Source organism: Phyllostomus discolor, chromosome 12, assembly GCF_004126475.2.
Source record: "Phyllostomus discolor isolate MPI-MPIP mPhyDis1 chromosome 12, mPhyDis1.pri.v3, whole genome shotgun sequence".
Classification (NCBI taxonomy): Eukaryota; Metazoa; Chordata; class Mammalia; order Chiroptera; family Phyllostomidae; genus Phyllostomus; species Phyllostomus discolor.
The window spans coordinates 7,722,957-7,733,044 of NC_040914.2; the positions used below are offsets into that span (position 1 = coordinate 7,722,957).

Here is a 10,088-nt window from a genome sequence, read left to right on the forward strand (position 1 = left end):
AAGGGGGGAGGGTTGGGTGGATGGGCTGGAACGGGAGTAGGGGGGAGAAAACTGTACTTGAACAATGATTGAAATAAAAAAAAATAAAGTGAGCCTCAGGGTCAGAAGATAGGGTCAGTACCTCTTGCTCCTGAATATCACGTTGACATCCTTGAGTATAGACATAGTAGGTACTTTTAAAATCTTGTCAGCTAAATTCCAGCCTTAGGGTCATGCCAGGGTCAGTCTCCATCAACTATTTTTTTCTCTTGAATATGGTCACATTTTCAATATCTTCATATTCCTAGAAATTTTGGATTTTATCCTGAATATTACAAGTGATACCTCATAGAGACTCTGGATTCTGTTATATTCTTTTGAATAATATTGACTTTTGTTTTGTTTTGTTTTATTTTTTTTTGTTTTGTTTTGTTTCAGGGAGCAGTTAACTTCACTAAGCTCAAATGCTCAACTCTGAAATTTCATTTCAGTTCTTTTGGCCTTGTGTGGCACCGTGAAGTTTTCTAGCATATTGGTAGTTCAATTATCAGTATAAAGGACACATGGACAAAGTCACAGGGGGGTAGGATCAAGGGTGAAATGTGGGCATGGATGGGATAAGAGGGATGGTGGAGGGAAATGGAGAAAACTGTACCTGAGCAATAATAAATAAATAAATTAAACAAAACTAAATAAAGAAACAAATTTGGACAGAGTTTATACATAGAATTTAGGGATCCCAACACCCCAACCACCCAACCCCAGCTCTCTCAATTTTGAGATTCTACCACCACTACCACCAGGTGCTATAATCATCCTGAACTCTGTTCCCTGGTTCTTCAAGTCACAAAACCACAAAGTTTTTACTTGGGTTTTAGCCATCTCCAAGGCACTGTCCAAGGCCTGCCTTTAGGCCAAAAGCTATAATAAGCAGGAAATTCCATTCTTCCAACCCCCTCTAGTATCTGCTTGATATTGTTCATTCATCAGTAATTTCAGGGCATTGGTTTTTAAAAAATATTTTATTCTTACTTTGTGGCTGTTATTTTTAGGATACTTGATCAATAGGAGTTACTCAGTCATTACCAAATCAGAAACTCCTCAGACCACTTCTAGAGTATGACTCCTCTACCCTCATACAAAAAATCCTTTCTTCTTCAAGTCTCCTTCATCCCTGTTATCTACCAAACTTCCCCTGTCCAGCCCCAAACCCTGCCATTTTCATGGGAAAGAAGCACTTCAGTGGTCATGGACATGAGTTGTCCAAACAATTAGAAAGTACCTGGACTTTCTTGTCTTCTTTGGCCCTTTCCTTCACTCCATTTGAGCCAAGACTCCAACAGTCTCACCATAATCCTAATCACCCTGCAGTCTCAAAGACAAATATTTCACTTTGATCACAATTCTTCAATCCCTTGTTCTCCCAGCTCACTCACCACCTCATTGCCAGTGGCCTGGGCAGTAGCATTGGTTAAGCAGGTCATCAGTTAATGTTACAAGAAGTGAGGAAATGATAGAAGGGCAAGTTTGCCTCCCTTTAAGAAAATTAAAAAAAATTGGAATCTTTTGTATCAGGCTTACAGGGAAGTTTTTCAAGAACAAGAGAATGTGAGGGACAGTTTCCTTATATTCCATAAAGAAAAAAGGGAGGGCTTGGCAGTCCACAGAATGGGTGAAGAGCATGAAATTCAGAGTCACATAAGGACATGTCAGGCTCTACCCTTGACTGTACAATCCAAAGCAATTTATTTCCCACCCTTTAGGCATTACTTAACTTGACTGCAAATGGGAATGATAAAACCAACCTCGTAGACTTGTTGTGAAGAGTTTAATATGGCTGTGCTCATGAAAACTTCACACAGTTAGGTAATATGCTCAATGAATGACATCACTGGCAGTATTACTTACATTTAAAACAAGAAAGCTCACCAAGATCCTGATTTGGAAATGTTTTGGAACTGGTTAGAGAAGGTAGTTTCATAACACCATGAATTTTCTAAAGGTAACTGAACAGCAATTGCTTTAAAGTGCTTACTTTTATGTTATGTGAACTTGCCATAAGAAAGATTCTCATTTGGAAGAAGGCCAGAAGTTTCAGGTGCACTTCTGAGCATGAGCCAAGTTTCTCCTGAGAGTTTTGAGTCAGGCTGGAGAGTAGAGGATAGAACATTGTTGGTGAGGTTGGTGGAGGGGGCAGGAGGTAGCTGTCAAATATGTTTGTTCTGTTTCCCCCATCTCCCATGTCCAAGACTTGGCTTGTGGCTCTCTGTGCCTGGACTTCCCTCTTTTTTTCCCCTACTTGGTGAACTCATCCCACAAGACCCAGTTCAAATAACACCTCTTCTAAAAGGTCTTCCCAATCCTCAACCCAAAGTAGTATATTATCACTAATAATTACTAATTAATACTAATAATATCCTTGAGGACTTGACTTTATTCAGGTCTGCTCTTCCACTAAGAAGTCCCTAAGAACAAGAACTGTGCCTAGTTCACCATGTCCAAAGCTGAAGTCATTATCTGCCTCAAACCTGCTCCTGATCTGTGTCTCCAAAACAGTAAATGACATTTCCATATATCCACATTGGACTCCACCCTCTCTCCCTTGCCTCCACATAGCCAACATACAACCAAGTAAGAATTCATTCATCCCTCTGCATCATTCTCCAATTCACTGGCTCCTTCTCCATCCTCATGGCCTCAGCTCCTCTCTTACATATAGCCGCCACTTCCTCATCTCTTAGCTTATAGCCTCAGCTTCTTCAAAAATCTAATAAACCTTTCTGAATCACAAATCTGATCATTTTTTCCTCTGCTTAAAACCCTTCTGTGGCTTCCTACTCTTCCAAACAGACTGCAAACTCCCCACCAAGTTGCATAAGGCTCCATAGGGTCTGACTTCTGCTGATGGCTCCAGTTTCAAGGGTGAACAAGGCCCCAGATCTCTATTCTAAGAGCTCTCAACCCTACTCTTTGAGGCTCTTACCTATTGATACAAGTTTATTCCTCTGCCTGCAACTCTCCCTCACAACACTGTCTATCCTTCCATTGAAAATCCTTTTTGGCCCTTTAGAGGCTTACCCTGAACCTACAAGGTTGACCAGGTGCCATTTCTTGGCTTTTACAGTTTCCTGAGTCCCCCTTCCTGGTCCTTACCCATCTCTTTGTGTCCCACTATTCTGCCTTGATTTCTCTGCTAAGATGCCCCACCCAATCCCTGAGCCCTCTACCTGTGCCTTCCCTTTCCACCTTGAGCCTGCTGCCTATGCCCCTGATCCTGCCCTGATCCTTTTGTCTGTGCTCCCTTACCCCAAGCTGACCTCTCTGCCTGTGCCTTCTCATCCCAGCATTATACATTCTGAGCTGTCACTGCCTTGTGACTGGTCTGTCTCCCCTCTAGAGTAAAAGCTGCATGTGGTCAGGGCCCAGGACTCTCTTGGTCACTCCTGTGTCCTCAGCATCACCTAGCATGGGCTGACAAAAGTAGAGGGTTCAGTAAAAACTGGTTGAATGACTGTTAAATTTGTTGAGTGGCTTAGGAGTCGGGTGGGGGGTGATGATACCATGGGAGGAAGAATTTTCTGAGAGAATATTTAAATTGATCCAATGGGAGTGATTTACCTCAGAATGCTCTTAAGACATACCTGTGTTATGGAGGCTCCTTCCACTTAGTGTGACCCTTGAAAACTGTGGGAGGTAAATACTCTGAAACATAAGGAACTTCTTGTTTTTAAGAACCTACCCAAAGTTTGGTAGGTTCTTACCAAACTTAGGATAGCCCTCCCTGTGTGGATCGGAGTTCAAGTACTTGCTGAGCATTTATTGTGTTCTGTCAGATCTCAGTTAGAGACTTTCTGAGTGTCAGCTGTATCTCCCATAATATGGGCACAAGCACAGTTTCTGTTTCAAAGGTTTGTGAGCATCAGGGGGTTTGAGTGGGTAATGATTTGCTTATAGGCTGACACAGATTACATGCTTAATAACTAATTGCTGTTGTTATTATGATCATTCATGGTACAGTGTAAGGTTTCCCTTCCTTTCATCCCAGCTCTGAAGGCTCAATGTCTAGCAAGGTGAACAGAGAGCCTATCTGCTTTTCTTCCTCTCCTATCCACCTTCCTTTCCTCCAGCCCTCTGCCTACCATTCTTATCTCCACCCCTACTGCTAGCCCCACCCAGGCCACCCCTCTTCACCTGTTCTCTCCTCCCACTAGCCCTGGGTATTTGGTCGGGGACAGTGGCAACTCTAGCTCAGCGGGGCAGGAAGCTCATGGTGTAGTTTGGTGGGATGGTGGCAAAGCCCACATGTTTGGGGGACACATCGATATCCTGGGGTGACTGTTGAAACTTGAAGTAGAAGTTCTGCATGATGGTGGTGAGGAAGAGAAAGAGCTCCATTCTAGCCAGGCCTTCTCCAAAACAGTACCGCTTTCCTGAAAAGACAGGTGGGAGGAGGTGAGGCCTACTGCTCTCCCAATTCCTGATGTATTCTCCTGGGGAGAAGGGGGTGTTCTGTTGAGGCCTGAGAGACCTTCAGAGAAGCCCCTAACATCCCTCATCCTCAGTGTCCCTTGAATGTGGTATGGTGGTGAATCATATCAAGATGTAGCAATGGGAATTTACATGACCCTTCCTCTGAAACACTAATATGGCCACTGTGTTGCCATCTCCTTGTTAGGACTCTGAAGAATTTCAGTGACCTTGGACAAGTCTCTGAGTCACTGTGGGCCTTGACTTTTCTCATCTCTGAAATGGGTACAATCATCCCTTTCTTTCTGCCTGGGCTCAGGTACTTGGTATTTATGAGGTTTGCAGTTGGTTGGCTGCAGGGTCGATCATAAGAGGGACTTCAGAGCTGGAGGAAGATACTAGGCTACACCTCAGAGAGGGGAACTGGGATGAAGGGGCCCCTGTTGGTGTGACTGGTGGCTTGGCATCACACAGTGGACTCTTACCAATGGAGAAGGGCACAAACGCATCATTCTTCTTAAACTGCCCCTTTTCATCTAGGAAGTGCTGGGGGTTGAAATCAAGAGGATTGGAGAAAAACTTGGGGTCCTTCAGCACAGAGCCCAGCATTGGAAATACGTCAGTGCCCTGGTGGGGAGGTGGAAGGGGATTTGATAAGTGGGAGGGGGATGTGTGTGCCGAGAGCTCATGGAGCCAGAGGGGGTATTTGAGTGCTGTAGGTGAGGAGAAATGGGAGGCAGGGGAGTCCGGGTCTTCCCTGAGGTAGGAGCTTTGTGGGACATGACTTTTATGTCCCTGTGACCAATAGTTCAGGGAGCCTGGGGTCTGTGTCTCCTGGGGCAGCAGATTTGGGGGTCATGGGGTCATGTCTCTCAAGACAGGATATAGAGGGTCATGAGAGTCATGTCCCAGAGGCAGGCAGGCCTGGGAAGTGAGGTTAATGTTGCTTGAGAAATGAAATTTGGGGGACATGGAGTTCATATGTACCTAAGACCTAAGGCAACAGGTCTTAGGTAGACATGGGATTCAGTTGTCTCTAAGTGGAAAAGTTGAATGGACACGTGATTGAGGAAGTCTGCAGTTGAGGGAGTCAGACAGGCACTGGAAAGCTTGTAAGGAGTGTGGGGTGTTGGGTCAGAGGGATCAGGTTTGAGGTCCATGTAGACCAGGTAAGAGCAGCACCTTAGGGAGCAAGAAGTTTTGAAACTTGGTGTCCTTGGTGACTCTACGAGCCCGGTCCATGGGGAGGATGTCTCCGAATCTTTGGATCTCCTGGATTACTGCCTCTGTGTAGGGCATCTTGGCTCAGTCTTCGAACTTGGGCTGATGGTTCTTGCCAATCACCTGGTCAATTTCTTCATGGACCTTGGCTGGGGGATAGGGGAGAATATGTTTAGGTACCTAGGGGTGTCTGGGCAGGATGATAATCCAAATCTCTACAACTGGATATATGACATGCATGATTTCGTGTGTGACATTGAGAAAGCATTCAAAACAGTGTCCACAGACATTGTTGGCACTGGGTCCTGATAACCTGGTTGTGCCAGAATCATGGGGCAAGCTGTGAGGGAGGAAACTTGAGGATTGCTGGGCTCAGCATAGGAGCTATTTACTAATCAGTTGAATATCATGACCTAGTGTTTGTTTAGCAGGATGTGTTTGAGGGCCCAGGGCTTTGAGAGGTGAGGATGCACAGTGTGTTAAGAGGAATTTTCAGAATCTGGGTGCTTCATGAGCAAGAAGAAGCCATATCACAGGGTTGTGCTGACCATCTCAGTGCCCCCAATGAGAAGGGACAGTGTGGTCACTACCAGGTTCTTCAAGTAGAACTCTGTGTTGGGGTTCTTCTGTTCCTGCAGGGAAGGGCAGCTTCAGGCCTAGCCCACCACCCTTGCTCTCAAAGGTGGTAAGAATGGCCCCAGTTGTGCCAGGCCTTTTCCCAGGCTGCTGGTTCTGTCCCAAATGCTCTTCTCACACTCTTTGCCCAGCTGACTATCTATCCTTTAATTACCATCTTAGTTGCCACTTTCTAATTGTAGAAATATTAGAAAGGGAGGGGTAGAGACAGACAGTGAATGAGAAAGAGAGGTAGACAGACTATGATAGATTGCCTCAGAGAGAGTTGAAGAGATATTTTCTGAAACACAGACAGACTTTTTAGCAGCTGTACAGTATTCCCTCCCCGAAAACCTTGCAGCTTACTATGGAGAATCCACTCCCTTTCCTTTCTTCTTGAACTTCAGACTCCATAAAGCCCTGTCTCCTTTCTTCACAGAAAGGAGATTGACATCCAGCTGGGAGTAGGGACCCTCAGGTGTCACATAGTAAAGCCAGGTCACCTGTCCCACACAGGTTACCTTATAACCAGGGAATGAAAGGTAAGAGCATGGTGGCCCAAAAGACTGGCCTTAGAGTCTGAGAGGCCAGGGTTTGAGCTTAGGTTCCACTGCTTCCTCACTGTGTGACCTCAGGCATGGCACTTATACTCTCTGGGTCTCAGTTTCCTCTTTCCTAAAATCACGATCATAGTAGAGCCTCTACAAGAACTGGTATGAGTGTTAAATAGGTGAAAAGAATAAAGTTGTTTAAAATAGTGCCTGTTTGCATGACAGTGTTATACATGTGCTTGTGGGTTATGATTTGCACATGCAATTCCAGCCCATGGGTAAGGGGTCAGTAGAGAGACAGTGATGGTGAATTGATTGGAGTTGTGAGGATTATTATGATGTAGTGGACAAAATAATGGGCTTCTTTCCCTCCCAACCCTCTGCGTGACTTCTCTCTCACCACTAGCTGCTGACATGTACCTCCTGCATGCGGATGAGGAAGGATCAGTAAAGTCCCGTGGGGTGTTGGGATCTAGTGTGCATTGGTATTGCTCACCTTCTTGGCTATAAAGTGCTCCCTGAAGTGCCTTAAGTGATGGTTGCTGTGGCCCTGGCAGGTGTTTCATCACTGAGTGGAACATCTCATATAGCTGAGGGTGGGGCATGGAGAAGGAAGGGAAGGACATGTGTTAATGGACATCATCAAATTGGACTGGGACTTGCCTCAGGGCAAGGGAGGCACTGGTTTAAAGGCACCTGTCTCGATGTTTAGGTATTTAGATGGGGTGGATGGCTTATATATCTAAATTTCATGTGAGTTAAATGTTGAAGTCCCTTGTCCTAGAATTTAGGTAAATTGGTTTGGGATCCATATCTAGGAATTCCTCCCTCGTGTTCACCCTCCCTGTCTCCTTCCCTCCCTTCTTCTGTCCTTTCCTTGCTGCCACCCTCCCTCCCTTCCTACCCTTTCTGTTTTTGTAGGGCAAGTATTGCTGAGATATCCAGGTATTGGAGAGCAGGTTTAGGGCACCTCTTCTGCATTCACTTGTGCAAGGAGGAGACTGGTTTTGAGTGGGTGGTATCTGTAGGAGGATAGGATTTGGGGCACCTGAGTCCATGTGGGAGAGTAGATGGTTGGTTGTGGTAGGGTCCATTGTTGAGCCAGGGCGGGACCATTTACCTGCCCTGTAGATGTAGCTGTGAACTGGAAGAATTCCCAGGATCATGCTCAGCAAGTGACATGAACTCTTTGTCCTCGTAGTCAAAGCGGTCCCCAAACACAATGGAGCTGATGACATTGGAGACAGTTCGGCTCAGGAAGAAACCTCCCTATGAAAGTGCCTGGAATGAGGTGTGGGGTCGGTGAGTGAGAAGGGATTTGGGAGAGTGAACTTGGTGATCTGATGCCACTCTGTGAATTTGAGGAACACCTTCCCTCAACCCAGTTCCCTTCCCAGGTCAGAAAGAACCTTTCTCAGTAGGTTGTTTTCCTCCTCAGTACCCTGGGGTCTCCAGCTCACCACGTGTGGCCTGAAGGGCCTCAGGAGGAAGCCTGCCTCCTCCTGGATTCGGTCTTCGATGCCCTGCTTGCCCACTCAAAGTCCCGCAGAGTGTTGATGGAGAAGCGCCGGTGCTGCTTGGAGTGCTCCCCATTGCTGAAAACCATGCCTTAGGGAGGGAGGGTAGGGGTGGGGAGTGGGCTTAAAGAGGGGTGTGGGGCCCTTCCAGAGAGAGAGAGAGAAAGAGAGAGAATGACACATGGAGAAATAAAAAGGGACCAAGTTAGAAGGAAATGAGAAGGAAAGGTGAAAGACGGGTGCCTAGAGAAGCAGTGAGATACAGAGACACTCACATGAAGAGAGGGAGAGAAGTGTAGGTAAGGAGGCAAAGTGAGATATCTGGAGATCTGGGAGGTGGAAGTGAAAATTGAGAAGGATCCTAAAACTGAGGTGGAGAATGGTGAAAAATATACCAGGGAGAAACTGAGAAGCTCTGGAGACAAGAGAGTATTATTACCAAAAAATGGAGGCTATGAGGAAGTTGAAAGAGAAATAGTGAGATTCTAGGACAGAGGAAAAAAGAGGCAGGGAGATAGAGAGAGGAACATGAAGAAGCACAAAAAATGAGAAGGAGAATAAGATAACAAGCAACGTGGAGATATGGGACCAGAGCTCCAAAGCCAAAATCCCAAGTGCTTTTAAGAGAAACAGAGAGAAGAGAATTGGGAGATGGGGTAGAGAGAAGCAGGGAGATGCAGACACACTAAGACAAGTTGGAGGGATCACAGGGATAAACAGGGAAGGAGACAGGGATGGAGAGGAAGGGATCTGACACAGCCCTGAGTGAGTGGGTCAGTTGGCAGAAGAATGCTGGGGAAACTGAAGCCATTAAGTCTGCTTAACCACATTCCCCCACATAAGATTCCCCTCACCATAGCCTTTGAGGATCCAGTCAAAGGTGGCTTGCTCGCCTCGCCCACTGAATTCCTCTGCCTGGTCCACCAGAGCCTCCTTCACAGCCTCCTGGCCCCAGAGCACCACGACTGGCCTCGGGCCCAGGTGGATTGTGAACACTGGACCATAGCGCTCCCTGATCTGAAGGAGAGGGGCGGTAGTGGTGAGTGTGTGCAGCCTCAAGTCTCAACAGGCTCTGTACACGGCCTTCACAGAATGGCATGCATTTTGCCCAGGTTCTGACAGTCAAGGACTGGACATCCCAAGATCTGGTCTTTCCTGGCTAGGACCCTGATGCTAACATTGAAAATGCCCTTTCCTAAGAGTTTTCTAAGATTTCAGTCCACCCTTTCCAATCCCCTGCCACCAAGTCCCAGCCAGCCTGCAGAGGCCCCCAGCCCCACCCTACCACCCATCTCCCTGCCTCCTGACACCTTCTTGAGGGAGTTGTACATCTGTGCTGTGTTCAGCTGCAGGTAGTTCCCGATGAAAGGCAATGCGGGTGGGCCAGGAGGCAGCTTTCCCCAGCGCTTCCTTTGCTGCCAGACAGACATCAAGACCATTATAGTGAGGCAGGCCAGCAAAGCCACCAGGAGCAGCCCTGAGGCCAGCATAGTGGCACTGAGAGTGATGGTGAGATGGTGATGGCTGGGATGGTTTGCCCTTATACCTCCTGGAACAGAAGGGTGGATGTTGGTTCTGATTATGTAACTGTGTCATATTATGTTCCAACTACACTCCCCACTGTGCTCCCCAGCATAGTTTGGGGAGCTGCCAATGTACGAGGCAGGTCCTCCTTGGTGGATTAACAGGGAGTGGGCCCAAGATTGAATTTTTGACTCCTTGTGAGGTGTTTGACCAG

At 46.7% G+C, this 10,088-nt stretch overlaps 1 pseudogene; it reads right to left on the reverse strand.

Moving 5' to 3' along the window:
- Positions 1-3,772: 3,772 nt before the first annotated feature.
- LOC114511074 lies at positions 3,773-9,877 on the reverse strand (annotated as a pseudogene).
- Positions 9,878-10,088: the final 211 nt, after the last annotated feature.